This window comes from Coptis chinensis, chromosome 1, assembly GCF_015680905.1.
Source record: "Coptis chinensis isolate HL-2020 chromosome 1, ASM1568090v1, whole genome shotgun sequence".
Lineage (NCBI taxonomy): Eukaryota > Viridiplantae > Streptophyta > Magnoliopsida > Ranunculales > Ranunculaceae > Coptis > Coptis chinensis.
The window spans coordinates 39360285-39378155 of record NC_141456.1 but is presented as its reverse complement, the minus strand read 5'-3'; the positions used below and the strand labels follow the sequence as shown (position 1 = coordinate 39378155).

Sequence of the window (17871 nt, the reverse complement as noted above, 5' to 3'; positions counted from 1 at the left end):
TGTTGGGTAGTGGTGCTCCGATCAGATATGGTGGTGAGTGGAGAAGATGGGGAAATGGGTCGATTTGGACCTATTTCAAATCTTGGTAAAATGGGCTTATTTGGATGTTGTTGGTAAACATTCTCTCCCAACTCACTCTGCTGTTGCAAATTAATTAATGAACACCACTGCCATGGGAGAGTTCGAAGACTAGGAAGTGCTCCAAAGCCCAATAACTAGTTTCGTTATTTCAGGTGATTCTAAAAGCTTAATAATAAGGTCGGACTACTTCATTGTTGAGTCCAATTCTCAACTCATGGTGTCAGAATCAGGCTCTGAGGAGGTGGTTTCACCTAAAGTTATCGACTTTGAAGAGAAACAAGACGTGAGTTGTGAAGATAATCCGCCTAAGGATTCTGGGTTGCTTTCTGAATAGTTTAAAGGGAGTAATAATGAATTGGATTGCGAAAATGGTAAGAAAGATGATGTGTGTATTATTGAAGCAATTGGTGAGGCTCAAGTAGTGGAGGTCCATAGCGATAATGATTATGGGGAAAGTTTGTTGGCTTCGGAGAGTGAGGTATCAGAAATGGGAAATGATTAAATCGAGCCAAGAGCAATTGTAGACGAATTAAACTCCGGGGAGGAGGGGAAAGCATTAGTGGTTTGGTATAAACTGCCTTTTGAGCTGTGTCTCTGTCGCTGCAACTCTTATGGGACTTGTCATTCTTAAGAGGAGATTGTCTAGGAGGATGTCTGAGTTGTTATTTGTGGTTGAGATGTTCGAGATGGAGGTGGTGTCTGGGATGCAACTTGTGATTTTGGAGTTACTAGAGATGGAGAAGGGGGCAGAGAACTATTCTTTGCCGGTATGTTAGGTTGGGAAAAAGTTGTCCTAGATGGTGATGAAGGCTGAGAAGACACTCGGGATTGAGGGTATGTTGGAGTTTGTGGTGGTGGCTGAGGTTGCGCTTCTGTAGGGACTTGGGGTTGGGATAGAGCTGTTTGAGATGGTGTTGATGGATGAGAGGCCGCTCGAGCTGTCCTATTTGGTGAGGGAGGCTCAGACTCACTTATAGGTGTAGCCTGAGGTCTAGAAGGGACTTGTTTTGCTGGTGATGGTATTCGAGATGCTGTCCGGGCTGGAGATGGAGGTCGAGACTCGGTCCCCATTGGGGCATGGGGTTGTGAAGAGGGACGTGGAGGAGCTACTAATGGAGGCAATGTGGTGGACTGAGTTGTTTGCTACTGGGTAGGAGGTCATGGAGCAATTCGTGATGTGTTAGTGAGCCAAGGAAGACAGAAAAGGCGGAATGGCTGCCTCCTGATTGTTCTACCATGGCTGATCAAGAAAGTTACTTGGGATATGTCGCCAGCCAAAATGGAGATGATGGGGTTTCGAGGATGTTTTACGAGCTATTTGTGAGGTTGTGTGTAGTGGAGATGGCTAAGATGCTTGTTAGGGCTGTGTGGTAGTGAGAGATGGTGATGTGGTATGCTGGAATGAAGCTCCAAAGGTGCTACTACCATAAAATAATATCGTAGGTGTTTGATGAAGTGTGTGAAAGAGCTCCATCCGTGGCTACGACCCACCAGCCGACCTTCCATTGCCACTCTATGCGTAAGAGACATGATGTCGGTAAGTGGATCGACAAGTCACAACGGTGGAGCAATCATGTTTGGAAAATATTCAACAACAGCGACGGTGATGAAGTTTGGAGAGAGAGGAACGATGAGATCAATAGATTGGGACTAAGATCAACGACTTGGAGCGGCCGAATACAGATGGTAAGGATTACAAAAAGGTGAAAAGACATACACCGCGGCAGGTAACTCGTTTTTTTTTACCGTCATGTACATAATAGACGGACGAGTAGTGACTCGGCCGTCAACCATAGTTACACTGGGGGCAAGCAAACATTGTCCTCGTCCTTGGCAGAGATGTGTGTGGGGGTAGATTGGGATTGTCCCCAGACCTCGTGGGATTCCGCAAACCTATTCGCTTTAGGAGGTCGCGGACTATGAATGAGACACGTGGTTGTACACCTTAGGGTAAGACGGATTGTACACTGTTTGGTGCATATGATCGCCATTATATTTGTATACAAATACTTATGCTGAATTAATGTTCTTTATTAAAACTCACGTGTTATTTGTGCAACCTCAAATATGAAAGTTTCAAGTTACAGAGAAAGATCCGTGGTACCGCGGAACAGAGTTAAGATTGAGCTGGTGTTGAGAGATGGATCCATCTCACCTTATTTACTACCTTATTTGAATACCTTATATTGTCATCAAAGAGTTTACTTTCTGCATTAAAGGTTTATTCCATGATATAACATTGAGTAAGACCGGGGTCGATCCCCGTACTAGCTATACGGGGAACCTCGAAGTCTGATGGCATCTCTATGTAGTAGTGGCTTACAGTTCACATTAAGGGCATGATATCTTTGCACTGAGTTAGATACATGTACACTATTATCTCTTAATGCCTTGAAAATTTGTCCGCACATATTTACTGGATGTTGGTCTACTCTTATGTAGGAAGAGATAGAGACGAGCTGCCTCTAAGCCAAAGAATGGGGGGGATGAGCCCTTCATGGACCTTGGTGTCCGAATCAAGCTTGGGGAAAAATAAGCTGCCTCTAAGCCAGAGAGCGGGGCGGATGAAGCCCTTCACGAACATGATGTAGAGTTTTACAGAGCATCGAGGAGAATGGGATGAGACTCTTACGGAGATGTTGAGTGTTACGAATAAGAGCGAAGGAGTTGAGACCCTTCGCAGATATACTATTTAGTTCTACAAAAGAGAAAGAGATGGGATGAGGCCCTTTGCGGACGGGATATCGAGTTCCATGGGTAAATGCAAAGGGGATGATCCCTTTGCGGATGATGAGGTCCGAATTTAACTTGATGGCAAACTGAGCTGCCCCCAACATCTCCAAGACAGCGAGGGGGATGAGCCCTTTTGCAGACGATGAGGTCCAAATTCAACTTGGGGGAAAATTGAGCTGCCCCCAACATCTCCAAGACAGCGGGGGGGATGAGCCCTTCGCGGACGATGAGGTCTGAATTCAACTAGGGGGCAAACTGAGTTGCCCCTCTCCAAGGTAACGGGGGGATGAGTTCTTCGCGGACGATGAGGTCCGAATTCAACTTGGGGGCAAACTAAGATGCCCCCAACATCTCCAAGGTAGCAGGGGGGGGGGGGGGGTGAGCCCTTTGCGGACGATGAGTTCCGAATTTAACTTGGGGGAAAACTGAGATGCCCCCAACATCTCCAAGGCAGCGGGGGATGAGCCCTTCGCGAACCCTCATGTCCGAATCAAACATGGGGTAGGTTGAGCTGTTACCGGATGTGCATTACGAAGGAGAGCGGAGGGGCGTGGTTATGTCGTGGTGCTATCCAAATGAGTGCGGGGGGATGAGCCCTCCGCGAACCCTCGTGTCCGAATCAAACTTGGGGGCAAACTGAGTTGGTACTGGATATTCTACAAAGTTTGATCAAATTTCCAGTATCATATTTCGGAAGACTACATTCTACGGAAGGGCCAAGACCCTTCGTGGACATGGTGTTGAGTTTGAGGAGTGAGAGCGAAGGGGATGAGACCCTTCGCAGAGAGGGTAGTGAGTTCTATAAAGAAGAACTATTGGCTAGGTTGAGACACGTCGCGGACATGGTAATGAGTTCTATAAAGGAGAGTAGGGGCTGAGTACTTCACAGACATACGGTCCAATAGCAGAGTACATGGATATGAAACGTTCGGAGGATAAGAAGAATGAATATAGACACATGAAGCTGCGGATATCTAGAGTTCAAAGAGAGAGACAAGGAGGTTCAAGGACTTCTCGAGTCTGTTGTCTTTATTGCCAAACCTGAGAGGGGGCAAATGTAGTAGCCATATTCAGGGATGTATCACATAGGTATTGGGCCAAGAGATAGGATCCATACCACAGTATGTATTGGGCCAATAGAATAGGCCCAAGACCATACTGTGCCCTATGAAGTAAACCTAAGAGAGAGATATAAAAAGGAGGAGAAGAGGAGAGGAGTGGGAAAGGGGCTCAGAAGAGAGGGAGAGAGGGGAGAGGGGAGAGGGGTGAGGAGTGAGGAGTGAACTACGACGGCTTGATCCCGCAATGGGTATGTAGGCAACCCAATGGGTGCAGCCGATCAAAAATAGAGCTTGAGAACAAGTAAAGTGAATGGTTGCGGATTGTAGCCAGTAGAGGCGTTAGTGGGAGTGATTGTAGCCCTTCAATTACACACTCACCTCTTATATAATGCGTTTTAATTTTGACCTCGTCAAAAGCTACAGTACACGAGCAATTTTATATGAAAAGTTCTTTTTATCAATTATTTACTACTGTCTGGAGTATACTGAGAGTTCTAATGGGTCTATCATTTGCTGGTGATTGACTCTAATGTTTTTTTTTCGTGGGAGATGTTGTCGTATCATTTGCATACGTTTTAAGGCAGGTGTCGCACCCATTTACAACAACCTATAACTTTACTTGTATTAAAACTCTATTTTTTATCAGCTGCACCAATTAGGTTGCCTACGTACCCATTTCAGGATCAAGCCACTGTAGTTCACTCCGGTCTCCTCACCCCTCCCCCCTCTCTGCCTCTCTTATGAGCTACCCCCTCTTCTATTCTCCTCTCTTCCCTTTTATATCCCTCTCTCCTCCCCTCACCTTCTCTCTTTAGGTTTACTTCACGGGGCATAGTATGGTCTTGGGCCTATTCTCTCGTCCCAATACATACTATGGTGCTGGCCCTATCTCTTAGCCCAATACACACATGATCCATCTATGAATATGGCTATTACATTGCCCCCTCTAGGGTGTGCAGACTTCTATAAATCTGCGGATCCGAGAAGTCCTCGACCTTCCTTATCTGCCAAATCCTCAGTCTATCAAATGTATGTATCTTGAATTACACGACCTCTACTCTTATTCAACTTGTACTCGGTGATTTGCATCTCATATCCTAATCCCACAGACTCAATGCTCCTTCTACATAGTTAATTTGCCACCATATTATTCTCGAGTGTGCTCATCTACTTCGTGATTTGGAATAAGCTTTCTATGGTCGCCCCTTGTACTTTTGTGGACGAATCTCGATCGGCCTATCTTTATTCACCTCAATCCTTTTGCTCACATATCAGCTAATAGTTTCTTCCCTTCGCTCTCACTCTTCAAACTCAATCCTCATGTCCATGAAGTGTCTCAACCCAGCTATCAACTTTCCTCTACAAAACTCACTACCATGTCCACGACGTGTCTCGATCTAGACACCATCTTTCCTTTATAAAACTCACTATCATGTCTACGGAGGGTCTATTCCCTTTCGCACTCACTCTTCAACTCAATACAATCCCCACGATGTGTCTCAACCCAGCCAACACCTCTCACACAGAGCTTACTACCATGTCAGCAGAGAGTTTCACCCCAGCCACCAGCTCTCCTTTTCAGAACTCACTACCATGTCCGTGGAATGTCTCACCTCAGCCACCATCTCTCCTTCAAGGACTCACCACTATGTCCGTAGAGTGTCTAAGCCCAGCCAAAAGCTCTCCTTCATAGAACTCACTACTATGTCCGCAGAGTGTCTTAGCCCAACCATAAGCTCTCCTTCATAAAACTCACTACCATGTCCGCAGAGTGTCTCACCTTTATGTTTCTCTTTCGTAGAACTCAACATTGTATCCACGAAGGGTCTCATCCCCTTCGCTCTCACTCTTCATACTTAACATCTTGTCCGCAAAGGGTCTCATCCCCTTCACACTTACTCCTAAAACTCGACATCATGTCCGCGAAGGGTTTCTTCCCCTTAGCCCTCACTCTTCACAATCAACCGTCATCTCCACAAAGTGTCTCAACCCATTGGCTCCCATACATAGAACTCATCAGTGTATCCACGAAGGGTCTCCTCCCCTTCGCTCTCACTCTTCAAACTCAACATATTGTTCGTGAAGGGTCTCATCCCCTTTGCTCTCATTCTTCAAACTCAATATATTATCCACGAAGGGTCTCATCCCCTTTGCACTTACTCATGGAACTCGATATCCCGTCCACAAAGGGCCTCATCCCCTCTATTTCTCTTTTATAGAACTCAACAGTATATCCGCAAAGGGTCCCAACCCCTTCGCTCTTATTAGTAACACTCAACATCTCCGTAAGGGTCTCATCCCATTCTCCTAGGCGCTCTGTAAAACTCTACATCATGTTCGCGAAGGGTTTCATCTCCCCTGCTCTCTAGGTTAAAGGCAGCTCATTTTTCCCCAAGCTTGATTCGGACACTGCGGTCCACGAAGGGCTCATCCCCCCTGTTCTCTGGCTTAGAGGCAACTCATCTCTATCTCTTCCCACATAAGAGTAAACCAAACATCCACTAGTAAATATGTGCGGACAAATTCTCAAGGCATTAAGAGATAATAGTGTACATGTATGTAACTCAATGCAAAGATATCATGCCCTTAATGTGAACTGTAACTCACCACTACATAGAGACACCAGCAGACTCTGAGGTTCCTTGTATAGCTAGTACGGGGATCGACCCCGGTCTTACTCAATGTTATATCATGCAATAAACCTTTAATGCAGAAAGTAAACTCTTTGATGGCAATATAGTGTATGCAGATAAGGTAGTAAATGAGGTGAGATGGATCCATCTCTCAATACTAGCTTAATCGACTCAGCTCTATTCCGTTATACCGCGGATCTTTCTCTTTCTCTGTAACCTGAAACTTTCATACTTGAGGTTGCACAAATAACACGTGAGTTTTAATGAAGAACATTAATTCAGCATAAGTATTTGCATACAAATATAATGGCGATCATATGCTCCAAACAGTGTACAATCTGTCTTACCTAAAAGTGTACAACCATGTTTCTCAATCATGGCCTGCGACCTCCTAGAGCGAATAGGTTTACGGAATACCATGAGGTCTGGGGACAATCCCAATCTGTCCCCACATACATCTCTGCCAAGGACGGGGACAAGGCTTGCTTGCCCCCAGTGTAACTATGGTTGACGGTCGAGTCACTACTCGTCAGTCTATTATGTACATGATGATAAAAGAAACGAGTTACCTGCCGCGGTGTATACCTCTTTACATTTTTTGTAATCATCTTACCATCCATATTCAGATGCTCCAAGTCATTAATCTCAGCCCCAATCTATTGATCTCATTGTTCTTCTGTCTTCAACTTCCTTGCCGTCGATATTGTTACGCTGAATACTCTACAAAAACTAAAATCACCAATAACACAAAGGAGGGGACTATGCTGCCCCTTGTTTGACCCGTCACCATTCTAGTAATACTCAGCGTGATTGTCAACCCTTTTTTAACAGCCCCGCACAAACCTGAGGTGGTACACCTATCTTGCTACCACTACCCACACCCTACTACTCCACCAATTAATGCCCACACTTTACCCCCAGTTCCCACACTATGTCATCACCCACACTCCATAAGTCCACACACTACTCCACCAACCCACACACTTCACCACTCGTTCCCACCCTCTCTCCACTTCAAGTGATAAGGCCCCAGCGCACAACAACTTAGGAATCGGCCCTACAACTAAACCAAACCCAACTATCTCAAAAAAATTCTCAACATCCGAGAGCACTGGATAGGGCAGTATCTTTCTCCTTCCTCAACAGTTTCCGCCACCAACCTTAACTCTAAATGCCTGCAACAACTTTATCGTCATCACATCCACTTTAACCAGAGGATCACCTGTGCTGCCCATTTGTTTTAGGTTGGTTCGATCCTTGGTTCTGTGTTCTCTCATCGCCTTCATAGGCAAAGTCAGCTGGATCCACTGCTTGCATATGCCTCCTCCACGACCTGAGCTCGAACTATGATGCTCACAAGCCTCGAAGAAAAGGGAGACCCAACGAAGGTCCCATCGCACCTCAAGCCCACAACCGAGAACCGAGAAGATCTGTTGAAACAACTTGAACAATATCTTGTGCCATTGTTGAGAAAATGTTTCCTTTCAACCACCAAAGAGAATACCCAATATTCCTTTCTGTTTAGCTATTACGAATCAACTTCATAGAGAACCGAACTTTACGAAATATTAGAGAACCAAAACTTAAGAAAAACAGGAACTTCGTTATTAACTGTCGCCGCTTTATCTTTAACACCACCAGATCTCTGCCACCACTACATTCTCCTTTCTCGACCACCAACTTATTTTTCATGTTCCCCACAGACGGCGCCATTTGTCGCACCCATTTACTGCGACCTATAACTTTACTTGTATTAAAGCTCTATTTTTTATCGACTGCACCAATTAGATTGCCTACGTATCCATTTCAGGATCAAGTCGTCATAGTTCACTCCGGTCTCCTCACCCCTCACCCCTCTCTGCCTCTCTTATGAGCTGCCCCCTCTTCTATTCTCCTCTCATCCCTTTTATATCCCTCTCTCCTCCCCTCACCTTCTCTCTTTAGGTTTACTTCATAGGGCATAGTATGGTCTTGGGCCTATTCTCTGAGCCCAATACATACTATGGTGTTGGCCCTATCTCTTAGCCCAATACACATATGATCCATCTATGAATATGGCTACTACAGCAGACAACATTCATACCTGTGACGTTTTTCATCCTAAAAAAATCATGCCTAGCACAATCCTTGATCGGCGATAAGTTTTCCTTCATACTTATTTATGTTTTTAGCAGAGACTAGAGTCATATATAATTCAGTTCCTCACATTTCCATTTCATCATTTTTTTTTTGTTTTTTGGCGGCTAAATAAAGGAAGTCTGACTTAGAGGCATTAATTGAACAAACAATTATATGGTAATCCCAGGACCATTTCAGTTTTCTAGTATGCCCTTTGTTATATCATGGTGTAACACCCTCATTTTATTAAATGTCCAAAATTAATTATTTTGCAGAATAATAATAATAATAATAATATAATATTGATTAAGCCTTAAGTTAAGTGGAGTGAATATGTATGTTTGATTTTTTGGAAAAAAAAGAGGGAAAATAGTTTGTTTGATTTAAAAAAAAATGATTTAATAGGAAAGTTTTTAAGTTTTAAAATAATGTGTATAGTTTGTATTAATAAGGAAACAGGGAGAGAATGATTCTGAAATTTATGGGAGAAAATATGGAAAGTTTCTTAAAGTAAAATATGGCAAAATTCTTTAGAATGGTATGGTTTTTAAAAAATGGAGGTTTTTAAGAAAAACCAATTTTTCATTAGAACTAGACAAGTTAAAACAAAGAAGAACGGAGCACGGATCATGCTTCTTCTAGCTGGCTCGGAATCGTTTTTCTTTCATATTCTAGATACGTTTTTCGCGATACAGGTGAGTAGTTATTTTGCTATTTTTCATCGAACCTATAGTTTAGTTTTACATGTATACAGACATATTTGTTTGTCCAATGTTTCCGTCCATTTTTACTGTTCATTCTCCTGTTATTTTCGGCGTCCTGTAGTATTATTAAACTCTGTTGAATATCAGAAATGATAATTGAACTGTCGAAGAAGCTTGATTAGGCCCATTAATGGTGGCGCAAGCCCAGGAGACAGAAATCGTCCTGCATAGTTTTTACTCTTTTTGTTATGGTTTTAAATTCCTATTGTTGTATTGATTGTGGATTGTTGGTTTGATGTTTGGTTTGGGTGATTGAGTGTTGGAGAGGAGTGGGGCTGTTCAAGCTCTATTGAAGCTCTGTAAAAGTGTTAATGGCGGCTAGAGAAAATCGCCCAGTAGATTAAAGTAGGTGAACTATTATTGTTTTGGTTGGAGGATGTTGGGTGGTAGTGGGGGTGTGTGAGGGCTGTCGAGTGGGGCTGTGGGAAGCCGTCGGACGGTGGTGAATGGAAGTCGAGATCTGGGAGAGTGATTTTCGAGTGCATTAATTAGAGTTTTGCCTTAATTAAAGTGGTAGGGGTTTTGATTTGGAGAAATTTCGGTTAGGTTTTGTGTGGGGACGAGTGGAGGTTGTGGTGGCCAGACTTGAGCTGCTGGCGGTGGAGGAGAGCTGGTTACCAGCTGAAGAAGACAACCTGTTGGTTTCTCTTGGGCTTGGGCTTAGTTGGTTTTCCTTTGGGCCGGTTCTATTTTGTTTCCTTTAGGCTGGTTCATTATTGTTATGTGGATCCGACTAACATTATTTGAATATTTGGTTGAGTCATGGGCTTGGCTGGTTAGGTCCGAACCATGACCTTAGTCATGAGCCCATGAGCCATGCACCTTTGCCCTTAGCCATGAACCATGGCTATGACCCTGAACCTGTTGAACATGGAAACGACAGTTTGACTTTGACAATGACAGGTTGACTTTGACATTGACCATTGACCGTTGACTATGGAATGTTGACTTTTTCCAGATTTTCACATATTTAAAAATATGGACAAATGTAGTAATAAAATATTGTCAAAAATTGTATAACTTTGCTTGTCATTATCTAATTAAGATTTGACGTAAGTAGTGTGTAAAGCATATAAATATTGGCACGTAACAAGAGTGGAATTCTTATAAGACTTTGATATATACGTTTTTATGAAAATTAAACTACATATGGACTCAGATTCATGGACTTTAGTATTGGGCTTTTGACGGTTGATCAGTTTGACTTGACTTGTGATTAGGACTCGAATAATTATGCGTGATATTTGGACTTGAGTTGTTCTTTTTTTAAAGTCGTTTCATTTTGACATTGGTATAATGGACATATATTTTGATTATTTATATACTATTTATATTGTGCACAAATGGAAATAATGTGTGCCTTTGATTGTGAATTGAGTTCACATAAATATATTGAACGAATACGTTATATGATTGATTACTACTATGAGTTGCTACTTAAATGAATTGTAGTATTTATGAAGGCTTGATACCTTCCATACGGTGTAGTGCAATATATGATTGACACGTGAAATAATAAGTTTTGAGATTTGATATAGAGATGCTTGGATATCGTGCAATGAATAGCATTGGCACGTGATAATGTGGATTTTTATTATAACGAGAAACGTTGAGCTTCAGTCCAATAAAGTATACTGACATGAGATAGAACAAGTATTATTATTGAGATATTTTCAAATATGGTGGCTTAGTGCAATAATTTATTTGGCACGTGATAGAGTGAAATGGTTATGAGACATGAAGGTATGACACCTGAATAAATTACGTAACGAAAATCCTAGAACCTAGCTACCACAACTCATGTGATTTGGCCCTTGTGATGGGCGTATGTGATATGATTGGCCCTTTTGGCGTTTCAGTAACTCTGAATGGCCCTTTGGGCGAAAGTAATTTGATTGGCCCTTCTGGCGTTTCAGTAAATCTGAATGGCCCTTCTGGCATAGCCGAATAGTGGCTTGATTATTCCGTTCGCAAAATTAGAACTAGACGCGCGATATTTTATGCGGAATAGTGGCAGTACTCACATAATGGCTTCCGTGTGAGGGTTACCTAGTATGCGATATCCCGCTTAGGGTAGCTACGCACGGAGTGGTTCATTATGTGAGGGGAGGCATGTGGATGTACATGTTCGGCGTTTGGTAGCGATTGTGGTAGCTAGGGAAACTAAGTAAGACATAGATATGACGTGATTTTAGGGACACGCAAAGAAAGCCTTAAATAATATAATTATGGTAATATGTTGGTTAATGATATATCTTTAGATAGATGATTGTATATGGTTTTGCAGAAGTGTGGGTCAAACTAATTACTTGTGCGGAGACGACCCACTCTGTAATTGAGCATGAAATGCGGTAAGTATAGAATATGCTTGGCTGGTTATTAGTTTAGTTAGAACCTAAGGCGCCTCATAGAGGAACTAAATGCCTTTTTATTATGCGTATGGTTTATTGTGTGGTTAGTGGGAAGTTAAGGCGCCTCAGTGGAGGAACTACCTGCCTTACTTATTGTAGTTAAGAATGTCGTATTAGTTGTTGGAAGTTATGGCGCATCGGTGGAGGAACTAACTGCCTTATGGATTGTGTATGTATATGTATCTGTTATATTTTAGAGCTACTCACACAAGCGTTTTTATAATGCTGACCCGATTTGCATGTTTGCTTATCGGGTGTGTTCATTAAATGAACATAGTTGATAAGTCTTGACAGGTTTAGTGTTGAAGAAGGTTGGTTGCTGCTTGTGGTTTGCGTTAGCGTCGCATTTCAATATAGGTTTTGTTTTCTCTTGAGGTGAAATAGATTTTCAGTTGAGACAACATTATTTGTATTTTCATTTTTAATTTTAAATAAAGAGTTATTGAAAATTGATTTGTAACCTAATCTTATTTGTGAATTTTTGTAATGAAGAGGACTTTTGTTTAATTTAAAATTTTTATTGGTTTTTAATTATCCGCATATTTAAACTGTTTATGGGTTTTTGGAAGTTGGGAGTGCATCACACCTCGAAAATCGAAGAGTCGGGAACAAATATTGTTTTTCCGAATTCTGTCGAAATTCGAGGTGTGACACATGGTGTCAACAATATCTTCTATTTTCTTTTATTTTTTTGTTGAACAATTTTTTTTTTCTTAAAAAATTTAAGTGCTATTTAGCTTTTGGTCCACTTTTTAATTGGATAATTTGTAGTTGGTCACCAATTGATCGTTTATTTGCAATTGGGCCAAAATTGACGGTGATCCGTCCATATTTTCTAATAAATTGGCACATTTACCTTTGCACACGTACTGCACGTGATTGAAATAGGCTAAGATCAAAGTTATTTTCAAATCAACGGCCACCATGACTTTTTATCTCTACCGTTTATTTTTGACACGCGTCCTAATCTCGTTTTTCTTTTTCTTTTTTCTTTTTTGATGAAAGTAAAAATATTTCATTAATATCCACTCAAGATAGTACATATACATAGTACATTAAATATGGGCAACACAAGTATACACTACCCCCTTCCGTAGGCCATGCACTCCCCATCATCCCGTTATCAGTCGGGCTATCGATCATGTCACACCCCAAATTTCCAAAAAATTAAAATAGAAAATTATCCAAGATATAATTATCTCAATCGTCACCCTATATATTCCATGTTCTGAAAACCCAGGATGAAACGAAACCCTAATAACCAATTATCAAACACGACATTAAAAATGAGATCAAATTAAAACCGAAAGAACAACTCTTCAATCACGAATTCAAGAATTACTAACCAACTCTATTACATTTGTCTCAAAACAAAACTGTCCACTCCAGAAAACTTAAACCATTAAGACTCCAAGAGCGAATCCAAATCAAGCGTCGTCATCCACTGCATTCTACCATCTATGTTTCCAATAACACACCCACGTTGCAAAAGAAAGCAAACATGGGTCAGCAAATTAAATTTGCTAGTATGAGTAAGACTAAACTAAAATATGCAATACTACATTCAATCTTCTAATAAATAAATATAACATTACCAACCATTTCAACTTGGAAGACAAGATAGTTCCATTTTCCAAAACGGCGTGTAGTTTCTTCCCAAGTAAGATTTCAATCCCAATATCTAGTAAATTAACTTAATTAAAATCTTACCTATAACCGCTTACGTGTTATGGTAGGACAACGTCTCTGCATAAAAAGTTAATAAATCCTACCCTCCTTCAAAACAAAGTTAGATTTCCCAAACGCAATCCTTTAAAGTATACATGTATTTCACTAGCTTTCACTGCAACCATCACGGGTATACATAATCTGGCATAATATATTGCCAATATTAACATTCATATCACAAGTCAAGGCTAATTGGAAATGAAAGATGACTCAGATAACTAAAATTATTTAGTTATGTCAAAAAAATTAGTTACATCATCTAATTAGTCGAATTCAAGTCACAAGTCAATATTTGTGCAGAATTCTTCAAACATATCATCTTTCCAAACGACAATTAAAATTTCAAAACAAATAGAAAATGTTCATAATTAAAGATGGAGCATTTATAAAATGATAATGAAGCATTTATGAAGCAAACAAGATAAAAATCACAGAAAAATGATTTATATATATTTTTTGATAAAAATATGTCTACTCACCTGAAATTGAATTTGTAAATGAATATCAATGTTTCATTTTCTCTAATCCTTACTCTTTTTCTTTTTCTCTTTATTTCAATCAAAAATATCACCAAGTTTCTTTTGTTAATGGAGGTTAAGATTTTGTTTTTGAATAAAAATAATTTTTATAGAGGAAATTTACAGTTATTGTTTATTCAATGTTTTAAGCTTGTTTAAGTTAACCTATGGGCCTCAAATGGGTATAAAAACACCCAAGGTCCATACCTATATGAATGGGTACATTTTAATAATGTTTTGGAGCCCAAAATGATTCTAAAATACCCACAAAAGATCTAACAACAAATTCAAATAAAAATAACTTTGAAAAATCAACAACAACCAAACAAATTCTAGAACAAGCTAGACTTCATAGTATAATATTTATTTTCAATTCAAATAATGTAATTTATGTTGTTTAAAAACTGGGGTTGTTATAGATCATTTGGGTCATCACAACCTTTTTCTATGGCTTGGGTGGAAGTCGATCTATGTATGAGGGAGATCCTCAACTAGTGTCAAGTATAATGATACTAAGAGTGAAACAAAGGTGACAATCCAAGTAAAATCCATCTGATTGACTATTATACTAATTCCACTTTATCACCAATAACCACATTCGTAGAGACACCCAAACCTTATCAATGATCCATCAAGTATGTATTCAACGCCCATTACATCATTACACCACGATTCATTGAGCTTTAAGCAATTCTTCCCCCCTGCAAATGAGATATTTGAAGTTGTGTTCTTTTCTAGATTCATAGCTTTTCGCTTTCAAACATAACCAACCCCAAATTGTTTCTTTTATTCGAGCGACCACTTGACTGACCTTTCGTTTATTATCCTAAAAGATGATTTCATTTTTTGTATTCCAAAGTGTCCAACAAACTGCGTAGGGAAGGATCTACCATATGCATGATCCTAAACCACTCACATTTATATTCAGCCAATTCATCAACAATCCTTTATTAGCACTAGGGGATGTAAGAACCAAGTTTACCGTTTCCACATAATCTCCCAAAAGAGACTTCCAAATAATGATAGAGATTGGACGAGAGAAGAAAAGATGGGGAAGAGATTCATCCATAGCATTACATAAAGCACAAAAACTATTAGGAGGAACCGTACCTTGGATTTTGAGTGTCACACCTCTTTCAATGAGCTTGTCCGTTGTGAGTATTCTATCCCAAAGGAAGCTCCATATAAAAAACTTTACATTCATGGGAACGTCGGCTTCCCACGCTATCTTGTAAGGAAATATCATATATTGCTCACATCATTTCTTGTGTCTTAATTGTAGTAGTGGGTAGAAAGACTTGACCGAAAAATGTTTGTTTGTTGTAACAATCCATTCCCAACTATCATCACTACTGACCCTATTAGTGGGAAAAACACCTAGTTAACCACTCTCTCACCCTCACTTCTTTCAGACAAAACTCTCTCACATACATAATTCTCACCTGTTTTTCTTTCGATCATTCTAACTAGATCTATTTATTTGAGATACTTTGTTTGTTAGCCAATGATGCTTTTGTGTTATGTCATTTCATTTTGATGGTGGAGATACACTAACTGTTGAATTTGGTGATAATGGCATGTTATTTTTGTTAGTTTGTATGTTTTTAAACCTATGGCTAAGTTATGGAAGTTCACTTTTGCCAGTGATTGTGAATGATCAATTGTGGATGAGTAGCTCTATTTTTGTTAGATAGGAATGTTAGAAAAGCATGTTTATTCATGTTGTACTAAGTACACACTCAAACAGTCCACTCACTCACAAGTACTAGTATATATAGAAAGTGGAATAAGACAACTTCTAACGACTATATGATTGAATTGGAGATGTTGGATCGAATCTAAGATTAAATTGTTATTTGTTTGATTTAAAATTACACGTGATAGACAGATGCAAGGGGTGTTTTCAGTGGCGGAGCCAAGGGGGTGGCGTCTTGAGGGATTCAGTTTCTAAAAATTTTAAGAGAAAAAATGAAATATATATACATATATAAAGTGAGAATGAAATCCATGGGCCCCTGGCATAAAAAATATTCAAAATTAAAGTCCAAAATATTCAAAGTCCAGCCATTATTCAGTTCATTCCCACAATTCCACAAATATTCAAAGTCCCACTCGATCTCGTCTTCTCATGCTCTAGTAGAGTAACAACCCAACTCCATTACTCTAATAGCATCTGATTTCATTATTTCAATTTTCAAGGTAAGTATTCTTCTCATGCTGAATGAATTTATTTTAAATTACTAACTAATATATTATTCATATTGGTTTCTTTAATTAGGAGTTTGAATTGTTAGTTAACCATGGTCGTCAAGGTCATCCAAAATAGACTCATTTTTCAGGAAATGTACCCCTCAAATTTCAGAGGCCACTTCGTCCTCTCTTATTTCCCCTTATGTGCCTACTCAAGAACACGCTCCTAAAATTCGGAGACTTGAGGGGGTGCCAAGTCATGAAACTACTCCTCAAATTCCAAGACTCGAGGTACCGGTTATAGATGGTGATAGTTCTTCTCTAGTGCGTGATCCAAGATTGCGTCGCCAAATATATGAGTATCCTGCAGATCAACGTTACGGAATTCGATGTGATTATCTAATACTTAGGTTGTATCAACCGAAGCTTTATTCATATCCACTGAGGGAACGGGAAAGTATCATTGCCATTTTATTTATAATTGGTTTATGCAGTTTCCATGGTTAGAGTATTCACCTTCTAAGAACACAGCCTTTTGTCATCCATGTTTTATTTGCAACAAAAACACGAATGATCGCTTCGGGTCTCATGTATTCAGTGTGGGAGGAGTTCAGAATTGGAAGAAGGTCCATGATGGTATAAACTATGCTTTCTTAACTCATATTGGGAGAGATCCTAATTATGCCCATAATGTTTCTGTTCGAGCATGTAAAGATTTAATGCGACAATCACATAACATTGAGAGAGTTTTTCAGAGACAAACTTTTCAACAAATTGCAGATGATAGGTTGAAACTCAAGACATCAATTGATAGTACTCGATGGCTAACATATCATGGATGTTCTTTTAGAGCCCATGATGAGAAGCCTGGCTCTATAAATCGTGGTAACTTCATTGAAATGGTTAAAATCATAGCCTCTTACAATGGTGATGTTGTTAATGTTGTTTTGGAAAAAGCTAAGAAGAATTGTAAATACATTTCACCGCAGATCCAAAAGGAGATCTTGAATATCTTGCAAGAAAAGTACGACATGCCATTCGTGAAGAAATTGGATAGTCAAAGTTTTGTATTATTGTTGATGAAACACGGGATGAGTCCATGAAAGAGCAAATGGCTCTTATTTTAAGGTTTGCGGATAGAGATGGCATTTTGCATGAGCGTTTCTTCCATGTTGTTCATGTTTCTGATACTTGTGCTGCGACTTTGAAGATTGAAATATGTAGAGTTCTTTCTCACTTGAATCTTAGCGTCTCAAATATTCGAGGGCAGAGCAAGCAACATGCGTGGGGAATGGAATGGTTTATAAGACTTAATTTTTAAGGACTACCCATATGCCTATTTTGTTCATTGCTTAGCCCACCGTTTGCAACTAACACTAGTAGCTACAGCCAAAGAAGTGAAGCCAGTCTACCATTTTTTCACTAAGCTACTTTTTGTTGTCAATATAGTTGGCGCTTCTTGCAAACATCGCGATGAATTACAAATTGCTCAAGCAAATAAAATTGAATAATTACTTGCTATTGATGAAATTGAGTCTGGCTCGGCCGCTCGGGACTTAATCAGATTGGCACTTTGCAAAGGCCAGCCGATACCCGATGGAGCTCTCATTTTACTTCTATTTGCAGTTTGATAA

The 17871-nt window shown here is 40.0% G+C and overlaps 1 pseudogene; it reads left to right on the top strand.

Moving 5' to 3' along the window:
- The first annotated feature begins 295 nt into the window (after window positions 1-295).
- On the top strand, window positions 296-17868 carry LOC147523930 (uncharacterized; annotated as a pseudogene).
- Window positions 17869-17871: the final 3 nt, after the last annotated feature.